General features: G+C 40.6%; 1 pseudogene; it reads left to right on the top strand.

Annotated features, from left to right (window-relative positions):
- Positions 1-12,020: 12,020 nt before the first annotated feature.
- LOC114041534 lies at positions 12,021-12,828 on the top strand (annotated as a pseudogene).
- Positions 12,829-12,992: the final 164 nt, after the last annotated feature.

Genomic DNA, 12,992 nt, shown 5'->3' with positions numbered 1-12,992 from the left:
CCAATCTTCTTAAATTTTACAATCCCCTCTTTGTACTCTGAAATACTCTACCATTGACCCCCTTGCGGTTCCTCAAACGAGACGCTCCATTTCCAGATTCTGGGCATTTTCATCGACTGTACCAAATATTTTGAATGTTTTCCTTCTCCATCTCTCATTACTCGTTTCCCTGATTGCCTTCAAGTCTCAGCTAAAATCCTACCTTCTATAGGAAAATATTTCCTGATTCTCCCCCACCAACTCTAGTGCCTTTCCTTAGTTGATTATCTCCATTTCATCCTGTCTATATCTTGCTTATGCATAATTCTTTCCTATTGTCCTCCCCCACCCCCCCATCAGACTGTGAGAACTTTGAGGTCAGAGGCTGTTTTTTTCTAATCTTTTTTTTTTTATCCCCAGCACTTAACATGATGCCTGATATTTAGTAGTTATGTACTAAATGTTTATTGACTTATTTATTGTGTTAGAGAATATGAAGAGAACCCATAGGCCACTTAGTTCAACTAATACCTTTACAAGCAGCTACTAGAGAATACACCTGAGAAGTGATGCAGCAGCATTCAGAGCCTAAGGAGAAAGGGGCTTTCCCTTCTGTGCTATAAAAGGGGTTCTTGTTTGGAGCCTGGTTGAAATGAGTGGCCTCAGAGCTCCCTTCCTATTCTGAGAATCTGGGATTGGGTGAAAGGACCTCAACTATCCCCCAGTTCACTCTACTCAGTACTTGGATGGGAGTATTCTGAACACCAAAGGCTGTCATCTCCCTGTACTAATGACAAACTCTAACCCCAAAGTAGAATGAATCTTTGGAATTTCCTGAAACGAGCATGTTTTGAAGTTGCCATTCTTTTCTAACTGCTTTTGGGATTGTGAAGATTAGAGATACAGAGAAGATTTGAGCCCTCTGATCCTTTAATGTAGAAGCTGCTAAATCTTGTGTTATCCTGACGGTGGCTCCGTAACACTCAAATTATTTCTTTCTGGCTGCTTGCAGTATTTTCTCCTTGATCTGGGAACTCTGGAATCTAGCTGTAATATTCTTGGCGGTTTTCATTTTGGGATCTTGTTCAAGAGGTGATCAGTGGATTGTTTCAATTTCTATTTTACCCTCTGGTTCTAGAATATCAGGGCAGTTTTCCTTGATAATTTCTTTCTTTTTTTCTTTTTTTGTGAGGCAGTTGGTGTTAAGTGACTTGCCCAGGGTCACACAGCTAGTAACTGTCAACTGCCTGAAACCAAATATGAACTCAGGTCCTCCTGACTCCAAGGCCATTGATCTATGCACTGTACCACCAAGCTGCCTCTCCTTGATAATTTCTTGAAAGATGATGTCTAGGCTTTTTGATCATGGCTTTCAGGTAGTCCAATAATTTTTAAATTGTCTCTACTGGATCTATTTTCCAGATCAGTTGTTTTTCCAATGAGATATTTCACATTGTCTTCTATTTTTTTTATTCTTTTGGCTTTGTTTAATTGCTTCTTGGTTTCTTATAAAGTCATTAGCTTCCATTTGCTCCATTCTAATTTTTAAGGAGTTATTTTACCCCATTGCCTATATATCTTATTTCCCAGCTGCATGTGAAAACAATTTTTTTTTTTTGGCTAGGCAATGGGGTTAAGTGACTTGCCCAGGGTCACACAGCTAGTAAGCATTATGTGTCTGAGGCCAGATTTGAACTCAGGGCCCCCTGAATCCAGGGCTGGTGCTCTGTCCACTGTGCCACCTAGCTGTTCCTTGAAAACAATTTTTAACATTTGTTTTTAAAACTTTGGGTTCCAAATTTTCTCCCTTCCTCCCTCCCCACTCACCCTCGTTGAGAAGGCAAGCCACTCAATACAGGAGGAATTATTTTCTTCAGTGAGCTTTTGGACCTCCTTTTCCATTTGGCCACTTCTGTTTTCTAAGGCATTCTTCTCCTCACTGGCTTTTTGGATCTCTTCTGCCATTTGGCCTAGTCTGTTTTTTAAGGTGTTATTTTCTTCAGGATTTTTTTTTTGTGACTCCTCCACCAAGCTGTTGACTCTTTTCTCATGATTTTCTTGCAACACTCTCATTTCTCTTCCCAATTTTTCCTCTACCTCTCTTACTTGATTTTCAGAATTCTTTTTGAGCTCTTCCATGGCCTGAGACCAATTCATATTTTTCTTGAGGCTTTGGATGTAGGAGCTTTGACTTTGCTATCTTCTTCTGAGTGTGTATTTTGATCTTCCTTGTCACCATAATAACTTTCTATAGTCAGAGTTTTTTCCATTGTTTGCTCATTTCCCCGGCCTCATATTGCAATGACTTTTAACTGTTTGTAAAAGTAGGACTCTGCTTCCAGGGTGGAAGGGAAACTGTCCCAAGCTTCAGGGGTTTTTGGAGATACTTCTAGTCAGTTCTTCCAAGGTGGTCTGATCTAAAAAGAGGTGTTTTCTACTCTCCTGGCCTGTGCTCTTGTCCGTGAGCAACCACAAGTACTCTTTTCTGCTTTGGAACTGTGAGGAGGGTCCCCCCTCCATTGCTGCTACAAGTTCTACTATGTCAGTGGTCCTCCTTGCCCTGGGACCACCACCCAGGACTGGGACCCAGGGCCAAGCATGGGCAAAACAACAGAGTCTCGCCTCAGTGCTAGCGAAGAGACTCTTACAATCTCCTTCTGGCCATTTGTTTGACCCCCTTACCATCTGTGGGCTGGGAGCACAGGAAGTAGCTGCTGCCACTACAGATTCGATCACTCCCTAGGTCTGCTCCTAGCCTGCTGGGGCTGTGGTGTGCTGGTGGGGCCTGTACTGGACTGTGCTCCATTCCCACCCTGGCATGACAGATCCTTCCTGCTGACCTTCTAAATTGTCCCTGGTGTCTATGGGGTGATAGATCCAGAAACTGCCACAGCTGCCAGGAATTCAGTTGCCTTGAGGTCTGCTCTGGCTTACTGGGACCTGGTCTAAGTTGGCACAGCCTGCACAGGACTGTACTCCTCTCTCAATCTGGTGCAGCAGACCTTTCCTACCAACCTTGTAAGTTGTCTTTGGCTGGAAGTTTGTTTCACTCTGTCTTTTTATGGGTTCTGCCACTCTAGAATTTGTTTAGAGTCATTTTTTAAAGGTATTTGGAGGGTTTGGGAGGAGAGCTCAGGCACGTCCCTGGCTTTACTCTGCCATCTTGGCTCCACCTTAAATTTTTATTTCTCTTGTTGCTGTTTTGTTTAATTTCCTTCAAAGCAGGAATGTCTACATTATTATTCAAGTATTGTATTTTAAGCTTCTTTGATAGTAAGAATATTATTTCTGGTCTATGTTACACAGAACATGAATGGTTTCATAATTGTTTTAATCTATTAATTGTAGTAGTTGACTGATAATTATTTTGTATTTTCACTGCAAGAATTGATCAAAATATTTGATCAATTGTGGCGTTGCTCTTTGTTAGTTTGGTAAATAATGGTATTCAGATAAACAATGTGAGGATTTGATTGTGGCATGTGGAAAAAATTGTCAGTTTATGGAGGTGAATATTCCTAAAGTCTTGATATATAGAATGAAACCTAAGCTTAATAAGAAAGATATCACAAATTTCAAGAAGATCAGAGTAAGAGAATAAGGGATTGTATGGAAAGGTATATATAGGAGACAAGTCAAGAGAATCTACTCAGTTTATGCTCTGTGAATTACCAATGTCATTAAAATGGTCAAGAAAAGCTGAAAATGTCAAGGCAGGATATAGTATTCAGAGTCGCACAAAGCATTAAGGAATGGAAATATGGACTCAGCACCACATTGGGAATTTAGGTGGGAGAAAAGAATTTGAGTTTCACCCATACACCATGTTATAGACAATCCTTTGCTGTCAGATACATGCTTGAATGATTTGAAATCAATATTCTATAGGTTGAGGATGTTTCCCATACTGCTATCCAGATGCCAATGGACAGTAAACTTTTCCAACTCAAATAGCAGGGTGGTTTGGGGAAAAGACCAAAAGATAATTCCATTATGGTGGGCAGAACCACTGGTTCATGGAACCTTACAGTCATATTTTTATTGACTATTCCCCATGCGTAGAATGCTCTCTGTCTTCGTTTCCATTGCCTTCCTTGGCTAACTTGAAGGCTAACTCTTCAAGTTCCGGCTAAAATCCTGCCTTCTACAAGAAATCTTTCCTGCTACCCCTTAATCCTGGTGCTTTATCTTTACTGATTACCTCTAATTCATCTTATATATGGTTTGTTTGCACATTGTTTCCTTTATTATATTGTGAACTCCTCCTGGGCAGGGACTGTTTTCTGCCTTTTTTTTTTGGATCCCCATCATTTAGCACAGTGCTTGGCACATAGTAAGCATTTAATAAATGTTTATTGACTGCCTGATTGATTCACTAAATAAATTCAAATCATGCTACAAGGCTCTGGACAAATGTCAACAATGGCATTGATTGAGTTTGGTAAAAAGCATTCAGCAAAGAGGGGAACTACCATCCCACATCCTATCCTGGATGGACAAGCACTGATCCAGACTCATAGCCACAAGTGAGGATGCATACATGATGAGAATGCCTCAAAAATGTGACTGAAAAGACTCAATTAAAAAGAATCTATGAAGACTGTCCTAGTCCTGAAATGAATATTGAGCTGTGACAAACTGAGAGATTATGTGAAATCATTTGCGTATGGAGATGATGTCAAAGAATGTCTGACCAAACAAATACTTTATTCAAGCCAAAAAGAAGAAATTTATCTGTTAATGAAATCAATGTTTGGAGGTGGGGAGGATAAGAACATCGCTGTAGGTACTGAACCAACTAAGGTAACTCAAAGAAACCAAAGGGAAATATAGACCCAAAGACAAAATCATTCCACCTAGAAAAGGAATACAACAAAGGAAAAAAAGTCAAAATATACAAAGTCATTTTCAGAAGTAAACCAGAGGAACAGAGGAAGAAATGACCATAGAGAGACCATATACAAAGACCAATGGACAGATGTGTAAAAAGCTTTCATAATCTTGGTCAACTGCTGCTCATGGGCACTAGTGTTGACTCATGCTGGTGCAAACAAATCTTTTGTCCTGCATACAGATGGTAGTCCAAAGGTACTTGGCCTTGTTTCAAGGGAATGATAATCCAATGAAACCAGTGGAATTTGCCAGAGGAGTGCTGAATGACAGCCAGAACTGTTAAATTCAAAGACTATGTATGTAATAAAGTTCCAGATTGGAGCTGACAACATCCATCTCCACTATAGGAACATTTTTGAATGACTGAGCAACCAGATTCAGTGTGGATTCAAAATGGCACCAGTCTTCAAGGGGAGTCCCTGGGCAAAAGCTTCTTCTAGACTTGTTAGTATCAGAGAAGGAGGATGTGCTGCTGAAAGCTTCAGGGAGACAATAGATCTTGGGCCTTCCCTAACCCAGAGCTAGTGTGAAGCTGTGATTGCATGCCCCTGATGTGCTTTCTCTCTCTGTGGATTTATCTCTCCATATCTATCCTTCCCCCTGCAGATGGCTGTGACGTTACAGACTTTGGAAGATCATGAAAACAAGCTACCAGGATATCCCAGGAGTAGGTTCTGTTCGGGTTTTAGATGCCATTTATTCCAGCATTACACTAATGCCCTCACCCTCTCCCTTTCCTTCTCTTTCTTTCTCTCCCTCTCCTATTTCTTTGGGATCCAACCTGGTGGTAGTTGATATTTGGATTCTTCCAGTGGCTGTACTGCATTTGGATGTGAACTTAGTGGTGCAAACTCAAATGTAGAAAGCAAGTTGCCTGAGCCAACTCTCTCAAGGGACCCATGTGAAAGGAGATGAGTGTGTCATCAGATATTATTGAGAATTATTTTTAGTTTTATTCTTTCTATATCTTTGAAGTAAATACCCCTTTGTAAAATCCAATTAATGCCATATATTCAAAGGGGACGGGGGCAGTAATCATAGGGTGTTAACAAGAAGGGGAGTGGTGGTGCTGGAACAACTGAATTTAGGCTTGACTAAGAGCATTATATGATGACAATCCGAGTGGGTCAAGATAATCGCCAGGATCCCGAGTTGGTGATGTCGCTGGCAAAGCTGTGGGAGTGTGAGGACAGCATGATGGCTACAAACAGATGGGTGTGGCTCTTGCTCAGACTTCAGAAAGTAGGCTATAAAGCCAGTGCCATCATTCCTAGTGGAGTGGTATGCCGCGACTAGGAAAGCCACATGTTGGCTTCATTGAGATGTTTGTTCTAGTCTCGGTGAACTTAAGGTGCTCATCAGTATGTCTTTAAAACATTCAAGTTATGGGTCCCATTGAGGATGGCGAGGCACCGATCTAGACTTCCTAATGTTAGAGAAATCTAACCTTTCTGGTTATTCAGTCATTCAAGAAACCTCCTCTTCACCACATAGTGAGCAAACTGGAACCACTTGTGGAATGACTGGACGTACACAATATCTTAGCAAAGCACTTGCTCCTAGTGCTCATCATCATGCCTTTGAACCAGAATCCTAACCTCTTCTATGTGAATCATTGCATTCATTTCCACTGTAACTTATTGATTTGTTTTCTGGAGTCACTGAAGGACATTCCCCAGACACCCACCATGACTGTATTTCTCAGCTGAAAGAGAAGATAAGGGAAGCTTATTACCAAACCACAACTTCATTGCAGAGTAGCCTGAAAATAACAAACAATGGTAATATTCAAAGATGTCCCACTGCAATCAGTTATTGCCAACAAATGAGTTGTTTGGGCTCCCTGAAGAGCACGTTGAGAATGATGAACATTCAACAGGCTCTAAGCCAACTAGACTGCCTGTCAGTCATACAAAGGCTGTCTGACCCACAAAGTAGCTCATCAATAAATATTTTAATGAAGAAGACCTTGCATTCTGTACCTCAAGAACTAAGGACATTCTTGAGTGCCTGGGCCCTTTACAAGCTCAAGTCTAGGAAGGCAGGGCTATAGTTCTGATGAGGATTATGATCAGCCAAAATCATAAAGTAGCACTGGTATAGGGGCAAGTAGGTCATGAGGTCATAGAGGAGCAAGTGCTCTGTAACCAGTGACCAGACTGACTTACAATATCTCAGAAGAAACGGAGATAACAGTGAAATGTAATCACTGTTGCAAATGCTTACCCCTGTAATGGGCACTTTGTCTGTGATTGTATGTGATCATTGATGCATTGATGGTGAATTCCTGTATACTCCTGGCAAGTAGATGATACAGTGAATGGACTGCCAGGCTGGGAGTCAGGAAGACCTGAGTTCAAATCCAGGCTCAGACACTTACTGGCTGTGTGACCCTGGACAAGTCACAACCTTATTTGCCTCACTTTCCTCATCTGTAAAATGAGCTGGAGAAGGAAATGAGAAATCACTCCAGTATCTTTGCCAAGATAACCTCAAATAGGGTCAGGAAGAGTTGGACATGAATGAACAACAACAACCACCTTTTACTTTTCTCTCTGTTGCATGCTCATTTTCAATGTCATTGAGGATGGGACTCCTCTCACCCTTACACCTGCCAGGTGGGCCTGACAACTGAAGTGAGATAAACTGGTCAAGTCCATTGCAGAGTCACAGGCTCAGGCTTCAGATAGTGATTCAGAGAAGAAGCTTCAAACATTTTTTCCAATTTAATATTTTATTTTTCCCCAATTACATGTAAAAACAATTTTCACTATTCATTTTAAAAATTGAGTTCCAAATTCTCTCCCTCCCTCCCTAACCCCTCATTGGGAAGGCAAGCAATTTGATTATACATGTGTAATCCTACAAAACAGATTTCTGTATTAGTCATGTTATAAAAGAAAACATAGACCAAAAAAAATCTTGATCTGTATTCAGATTCCATCAGTTTTTTCTCTGGGGATGGATAGGATTTTTCATGATAAGTCCTTCAGAGGTGTCTTGGATGATCGTACTGCTTAGAATAGCTAAGTCATTCACAGTTGATCATCTTACAATATTGCTGTTACTGAGTAAAATGTTCTGGTTCTACTCATTTCACTTTGCATCGGTTCATGTAAATCTCTCCAGGTATTTCTGAAAACATCTAGCTCATCATTTCTTATATCACAATAGTATTCCATCACAATCATCTACCACAAATTGTCCAGCCACTCTTCAATTGATGGGCATCCCCTCAATTTCCAATTCTTTGCCACCAGAAAAGGGCCTCTATAAATATTTGGGAGTAGTTCCAAATTGCTCTACATAATGGCTGAATCAGTTCACAACTCCACCAACAGTGCAGTGTCTCAATTTTCCCATATCCCCTCCAACATTTATCATTCTCCTTTTTTGTCCTATTAGCCAATATAATAGGTTGAGGTAGTACCTCAATATTGTTTTAATTTGCATTTCTCCAATCAATAGTGATTTAAAGCATTTTTCATAGATATCTAGCTATCTCTATATATAGATAGCTTTGGTTACTTCATCTGAAAATTGACTTCATATTTTTTGATCATTTGTCAATTGAGGAATGGCTTTTATTTTTATAAATTTGACTCATGTCTCTATATATTTGAGAGATGAGGCTTTTATCAGAGAAACTTGTTTCAAAATTTTTTCACAGTTATTATTGCTAACTCTATTCCCCTCCATCTGTTTATTCTATTCTCTCTCTCCTTTCACCCTCTCCTTCCTTTTTCTTCTATTGCTTTCCTTAATCCACCCTTCATTTGATGAGCACCCCCTCCCTTTTCTTATCCCTTTCCCCTCCTACTTTCCTGTAGGGTAAGATAGATTTCTATACCCAACTGAGTGTATATATTATTCTCTCTTTGAGCCCATTCTGATGAGAATAAGGTTCAAATGTTTCTCATCTTCCCCTCCACTTTAATAGCTTTTTCTTGCCTCTTTTATGTGAGATAATTTACCCCATTCTACCTCTCCCTTTCTCTTTCTCACAGTGCATACCTCTTCCTCAACCTTTAATTTTTTAAAAAGATATTATCCCACATATTCAACTCACACCTGTGCCCTCTGTCTATATATGCTCCTTCTAACTGCCTTAATAATGAGAAAGTTCTTATGAGTTATGAGCATCATCTTCCCATGTAGAAATGTAAATAGTTTAACCTTGTTAAGTCCCTTATGATTTCCCTTTCATGTTTACCTTTTAATGCTTCTCTTGAGTCTTGTATCAGGAAGTCAAATTTTTATTCCGCTCTGGTCTTTTCATCAGGAATGCTTGAACGTCCTGTAATTCATTGAATGTCCATTTCCACCCAAAGGATTATACTCAGTTTTGTTGGGCAGGTGATTCTTGGTTGTAATCTTAGCTCCTTTGCCCTCCAGAATATCACATTCCAAGCCCTCTGATCCTGTAACATAGAAACTGTTAAATCTTGTGTTATCCTGACTGTGGCTCCACGATGCTTGAATTGTTTCTTTCTGGCTGCTTGCAATATTTTCTCCTTAACTTAGGAACTCTGGAATTTGGCTATAATATTCCTAGGAGTTTTCATTTTGGATCTCTTTCAAGAGGTAATTGGTGGATTCTTTACATTTCTGTTTTATCCTCTGGTTGTAGAACATCAAGGCAGTTTTCCTTGATAATTTCTTTTTTTTTTTAACAAGGCAATGAGGGTTAAGTGACTTGCCCAGGATCACACAGCTAGTAAGTGTCAAGTGTCTGAGGCCAGATTTTAACTCAGGTTCTACTGACTCTAGGGCTGGTACTCTATCCACTACACCACCTAGCTGTCCCTTCCTTGATAATTTCTTGAAAGATGATGTCTAGTTTCTTTTTTTTTTCCTATTGTGGCTTTTAGGAAGTCCAATAATTCTTAAATTATCTCTCCTGGATCTTTTTTTCCAGGTCAGTTTTTTTTCCAATGAGATATTTCACTTTTTCTTCTATTTTTTCACTTTTTATTTTGTTTTGTTGTTTCTTGATGTCTCATGGAGTCATTAGCTCCCACTTGCTCAATTCTAATTTTAAGGGATTATTTTCTTCAATGAGGTTTTATCTTCCTTTTCCATTTGGCCAATTCTCCTTTTTAAGGAGTTCTTCTCTTCAGTGAATCTTTGTATATCTTTTTCCATTTGGCCAATTCTGCTTTTTAAGAGATTTTCCTCCTCATTAGATTCTTGTACATCTTTTACCATTTGGCCTATGTCACTATTTGGCCATTTTCACAATTTTCTTTTTTTTTATGCCTCCTTTACCAAGTTGTTAACTCTTTTTTATGATTTTCTTGCATCACTCTCTTTTCTCTTTCCAATTTTTCCTCTACCTCTCTTACTTACTTTTTAAAATCCTTTTTGAGCTCTTCCATGAACTGAGACCGATTCATATTTTTTTCTTGGAGGCTTTGGACGTAGGAATTTTGACTTTGTTGTCTTCTTCTGAGTGTGTTTGCATCTTCCTTGTCACCAAAGTATCTTTCTACGGTCAGAATTTTTTCTGTTGTTTGCTCATTTTCCCAGCCTATTTCTTGACTTTTAGTCCTTTGCTAAAGTGAGGCTCTGCTTCCCAGGTGGAGCACACACTGTCCCAAGTTTCAGGGATTTTGTGCAGCTGTTTTCAGAGATACTTCTAGGGACCTGTAAGTTATCAGTTTTTCCAAGGTGGATGATCTAAGGAGAGGCGTGTTTACTACTCTCCTGGTCTGTGCTTTGATCTGTAAGTGACCGCAAGCACTCTGCTACCCTAGAACTGTGATGAAGGTCCCTACTTCACTGTGGCTGCAAGCTCTGAGGTGTTAGTGCTCCTCCTCTCCCTGGGACTGCCACCTAGATCTGAGTATGGGCAAACCAACAGAGTACTGCCTCCAGTGCCAGCAAAGAGACCCTTTTAATCTCCTTTTGTCCAGTTGTTCAACACCCTTACCATCTGTGGGCTGAGAGATCCAGAGGCAGTTGCTGTAGCTGCTGATTCATTCACTCCCAAGACCTACTCCTGGTTTGCTGGGGCCTGGTCCGTGCTGATGTGGCCTGCACTGAACTATGCTCCACTCTCACCCCAATGTGACAGACCTTTCCTGCCAAACTTTTAGGTTGTCTTTGGCTGGAAAATTGTTTCACCCTGTCCTTTTGTAAGTTCTATCACTCCAGGATTTGTTCCAGGGTATTATTTAAAGGTCTTTGGAGGGGTTTGGGGGAGAGCTCAGGTGAGGCCTTCTGTCCACCATCTTGGATCCATCCCTGCTTCAGATATTTCTGATGCTGTTTTAGGGTGAGTTTCATAATCCTAACATCTACCAGATAACTTCCTTCTGTCTTTCCTTAAGAAGTCAATCGGTCAGGGGCAGCTCGGTGGCATAGTGGATAAAGCTCCAGCCATGGAGTCAGGAGGACTTAAGTTCAAATCTGTCCTCAGACACTTGATACTTACTAGTTGTGTGATCCTGAGCAACTCACTTAACCCCGATTGCCTCACCAAAAAGCAAAAAAAAAAAAGTCAGTCTCAAGTAGAGTTTTTCATTGTCAGTGACTCAATTTTTAGGATAAATATGCACATTTGTCAAAGCATATTCTAATCAAGAAAAGATCCCATTAGTACCACAACAAAAGATCCATTAGTACAACCCCCTTATCCTATCACAAAAGGGCCATACTGAATATAAAAATGTTTTATATAGTTTACAGAGTTGGAGGACACATTAGCAACATGTCCTTTGGAATGTGAATGAGTAAGAAGTGTTCAGGAATATCACGAATCCATTGTATTTCTATTCAGGTAAGCATTAACATGGTGGTCAGAAGAAGTGGTATAAGGATACTCTCAAGGTATCTCTGAAGAACTTTAGTGGTGGCTATGAGATGTGAGAAACACTGGCACAAGACCACCCAACATGGTGCGCCCACATCAGAGAAGGTGATATATTCCACGAGCAAAGCAGAAGTGTAGAAGCACAGAGGAAACTTGAGGTGTGCAAATCCAGCCTAAATGCTTTAATGTACTGCTGTGGTAGTGCCTTCTGAACTTATACTGGACTAAGCACCCACCCCTGAACACACTGTACCCTGACCCCAGCATTGTGATGTCATTGGTCTTCTTTGAAAGTGAAGGATCTATGACAACATTCATGTACTAAAGGCTCTGAATGCGAATCATCTTCCAGGAATCTAAGAACATGAGTCCTTATGAAATTATTCTGATGGTTGTCTTTGACACTCAGATTGCAATTGGAGATCTAGGGAACTCTTTCCTGATTTATCTCTTCAGCATCATGATCCTCACTGGACAAAGAATGAGGGTCATAGATAAGATTCTCATCCAGCTGGCCTGGGCCAACTTCTTAATGATTGTCTCCAAAAGCGTCCCCCAGGCAGTGGCAGCTATGAGCCTAAAGAATTTAATGAAGGGTCATGGCTGTACAATTTTATTCTACCTTAACAGGGTGTCTCGTGGTCTTTCTTTAAGTGTGACCTGCTTCCTGAGTAGCTTTCAAGCCATCACCATCAGTCCTAGCAGCTCCACATGGGCAGAGCTTTAAGACAGAGCCCCAGAGTACCTCATCCCTACCTCTTTCCTCTACTGGATCTTTCATTTGCTGCTGAATGCCCTTGTTCTTGAAAAAATTAAAGGACCCAGGGTCTCTGGAAGCATCTCAAACATCCTGCCTTCTGGATATTGCTCCACTTCAGCAGCCACCGCAGTCAGTGCTTCACTATTTGTTGTTATGGCCTCCTTCCCTGATGCCGTGTGTGTGGGTCTGATGGTCTTTACCAGTGGCTCCATGGTATTGCTTCTGTATAGGCACCACAAGCAAGTCCAGCATATCCACATAACCCAGCTTTCCCCCAGAGTCTCCCCTGAAAGCAGAGCCACCCGGTCTGTCCTGCTCCTGGTTAGCACCTTTGTGTTTTTTTACTCACTCAATTCCATCTTGGCAGCATATATACATTTGAGAAAGCCAAGAATCTGGTTGGTGCACAGCTCTAGCTTCCTAGCTGCCTGTTTCCCAACTTTTAGTCCATTGGTGCTTATCATCACTGACTCCCCAGTTCTTTTTTTTTTTAAATTTTAAATTTTTTTATTTTTAGTTTTCAACATTTGCTTCCACAAGATTTTG

This window comes from Vombatus ursinus, unplaced genomic scaffold (assembly GCF_900497805.2).
Source record: "Vombatus ursinus unplaced genomic scaffold, bare-nosed wombat genome assembly UNPS02014175.1, whole genome shotgun sequence".
Lineage (NCBI taxonomy): Eukaryota > Metazoa > Chordata > Mammalia > Diprotodontia > Vombatidae > Vombatus > Vombatus ursinus.
Note: the sequence above shows the minus strand (reverse complement) of the source record. Positions and strands in the feature narration are given on the sequence as shown.